Here is a 3,451-nt window from a genome sequence, read left to right as displayed (position 1 = left end):
GAGACATGCAAACTATTTGCCATTCCTTATACAGCATGTAATTTAAATATTTTAAAACTTGAAATAAATTACTGATAATAAAATTCAACAGTGTAATACTTCTTTGAATATTTTAAATCAGATATAAATTGTTCAATGAAGTTGATCTAGTCTTAGCACACTTTTTCAAGAGATTTAATAGTGCATGATTTAAATGTATGATACCGTTCTGGTATATTGTATGGCATATTACATAGATTTAAATAGTCTTGGTTGGGATGAAGGTTTCATAGCTCAGTGTCTCTGTACTTTGACAGATACATCTGCTGGTCCAGCAATAGTTTCTGTATGGAGTATCTGATGATCCTAACGTGAAGGAAGCTTAATTTCTATATAGCTGGCATAGTAGCGCATGTTAAGCACGTTCTTCCAACATATATTTGTGACCATTTTGAAGATACTTTCACACGGGGGAAGAATTAAATCTATATCCAATATATGTTACTAAAAACAATGTTAGTGCCATCTTTTGGGCAAGATTTTAAAACACATAAGTCAAGAAATTTGATGGTCTAATTCTACAGTAACCATTCGCGAGACCATTTGTACAGCCTGTGTTTTCTAAATGAATATGCTTAAGACAAATGAAAAAGCTTTACGACACTTCTGCAGTGATGTTATTTTGGGTTGCAGAGCAGTCAGACAGTATTGAAAAGTAGGACTTTTTAATAGTGTGTAGTGGTGTCACTACTTCCAACTTCTGACTCATCAGTAACTATTGCATATTTCTCAAGTGGGGGATTTTTTCCAGTAACTTGATGTTCTGAATGAGTTTATAGTGAAATGCTGAGCCAATGTTAACTCTGAGTAAAACAACAGCTTTGATAGCATCTACGTTCATTCAGTTTTTCTCTTTCCTGCACATATTCTTCAGCTCATCAGAAACTATTCCTCAAGATTATTGGTTCGGTTGAATGCCTAACAGAGTACACATCCCAAATAAAGATATCTTAGCAGTAAAATAAAGCCATCTCTTTTTGTGCATGAAATGAAAAATTGGAGATACTCTGCGATTTCTAGGGTTGGTTTTAGGCAATGGCCCATCTTAGGAAAAAACGGGATTGGGGCACTAAAACCAGAGCTGATGGTTATCATTAGTCTATTACTGTCTAAAATTTACACCATACACTTAATACCAATGCACAGAAATTGTTTATTCTGGGTGTAAGAACAACAAGTGAATTTTCAGTTAAGGTTCAACTGAGATCTTATAGCTGTTTTGGATTTCATTTTATTGGCTTCAATTAATGTACATATATTTTTATGTCTATGTAGCTCAGGAGTCAAACAAACAGCTCAGTCTGTTTATTTAAGAGATTGCATCATCACACATCTGACAAATGCACTCGCTGCATTTACAGCATCATCGCACTGAGTGCATTTATTTGAACTTTCTACCATGTACATGGGATCACACTTTCAGATAAACACAGCTGTGTTTATTTCAGGCTGCACAACTCCAGATTGTAGATGTATGTCTGGAGCCAGTGGACTGCACATGCACTGTACAGGATTTAAAAACTCTTATAGCTTCATTATTTGTCAACCAAATGTCCAAAATATATCAAAGGCTCTTATCTCGTTTAGAGCTGCGTAAAGGTATAAAAGGAAGCCTATTAATTATGTGCTTCAAAATAGGATAATATTTGCTGAACACCTTCTTGGGTAAACCTATTTAAGCATCTTTGTTAAAAATTAATATCCATACTCCCATTTGGCTGGACACATACACATGAATGTCTTCATCTGTGCCTTACTTTGAACTTACAAACCCCCCCCACTGACTTGAGTGTTGTCACCCTACGATTGTGACTGATTGTTCACCGAGGCTCTGGTTTGGCTTTTATTGTTCAGGCAAGTAATGCTGCTTATGTGAATTGAAGTCAGTTGCTTACTGATTTCACTGTTTGCAGACTTGGGCCTAAAGATGTTTCTTTATTTGCAATATCAATGAGTAAACCTATTTTTAACAGGGAAAGAAAAGAGCAGCATTGTGTGGCGCGGCAGTGGTTGGTGCTGTGACATTTTAAAGTTACCATTGTGGTAATTAAGGCCTTGATGATTCAGAGCCTTGAAATCGGATGTTGAGTAATCCCCTGGTGTTATTCATGTGCTTGAGTTGAGCTTAGGTGTAATTTTTTGCATTCTTTTATAAGAATACGGGAAAAAACACGTCTGACCCAAGCACACATCTCCTTACCTTCAAACTCTCCTGCATCAAATCATGAAGAACTTCACCAAGAGCTGTGTGTGCTCAGGCTTTGAGTATTAGACCCAAAGTCTACACAGGACTGAAATTGCTGAAGATAACTATATATTGAGATACTTTCCCCAAAAAAAGAAGGAAAAACCAAAGTTGCATTAGATAAAACCTGCTTTTACACTGATAAGTCAAGCGCATTTAAAAAAAAAATAAAAATCTTTTTCCTCATCCTAAGTCTGGCTTCTCTTTCAGTCTTAAAGACCTACAAATAGGGTTTAATAATGAATGTGTTTCTTGCACTGTTGGCCCAGGGCTTATGCTCTGCTGAACTGTGGTTCATGCAGGTTTGAGACAGAATGACTGCAAATCCTGTCAACTGAGAACTCTTGGACCTTCAATGGATTATTAAAAAGTCACTCTTCGGGACAGTTTGGAAAATCCTTGGTGCTATATTGTGTTCCTGTGTGTAAGGAACCTCAGGAGAACCTCAAAAGCTGAACTGAAGACCAGGAGATGACTGATGAATACTTACCGCTGCGGAATCCTGCAGAGTAAATCTGTTCTCCTCCTGTTCCTGAAGCCAGAACAAGAAAAATTAGTGACTTTTGATAATGTCTCGCCCTGTGTAGGGTTAGTGGGATAATAAAGACCCACAAAAATCTCATGGTGCAGAGCACAGCCACCCACGGTAAGCAGTGTGCACCCTTTCCAACTAGAAGTCAGTGAAACCGGGCTGATGGCTCTGAATTTCAGAGTCTGAGAAAGAAAGACCAGAGCTCACCCATGCAAAGCCAGAGGCAAGAAAACCAGGGTGTCACTGTTGCTTGAATTTTCACTGCATTAAAGCTCGAGTTAACGAGTTAGGGAGAGCAGCATTTGGCCCAGTGGCAGAAGGGCCACATTCCAGCATGGAGCTGTGATGCGGGATACGCAGATCTGAGCTAATTGGATGCGGGTAACTCATAACTGTGATAGTGTCAACAGTGGGGCAACACAGCAGCAAGCCCCTGCAGTAAATATCTAGAGTGCACAGCTCATTTAGTATGATCATTCCAAAGGGTTTGAACTGAAGCAAGCTCTGATTTACCTTCCCAAACTGCAACCTCGTGTCCTAACCGCTGTACACCTGTGTTCAAATTTCTGGATGTTCTCTACCTTGAGCCGTTATGTTAACATCTGGATAAAAATAAATGTAAAAATGAATGTTAC

This window comes from Athene noctua, chromosome 7 (genome assembly GCF_965140245.1).
Source record: "Athene noctua chromosome 7, bAthNoc1.hap1.1, whole genome shotgun sequence".
Taxonomy (NCBI): Eukaryota; Metazoa; Chordata; class Aves; order Strigiformes; family Strigidae; genus Athene; species Athene noctua.
This window is presented reverse-complemented; position numbering follows the sequence as displayed.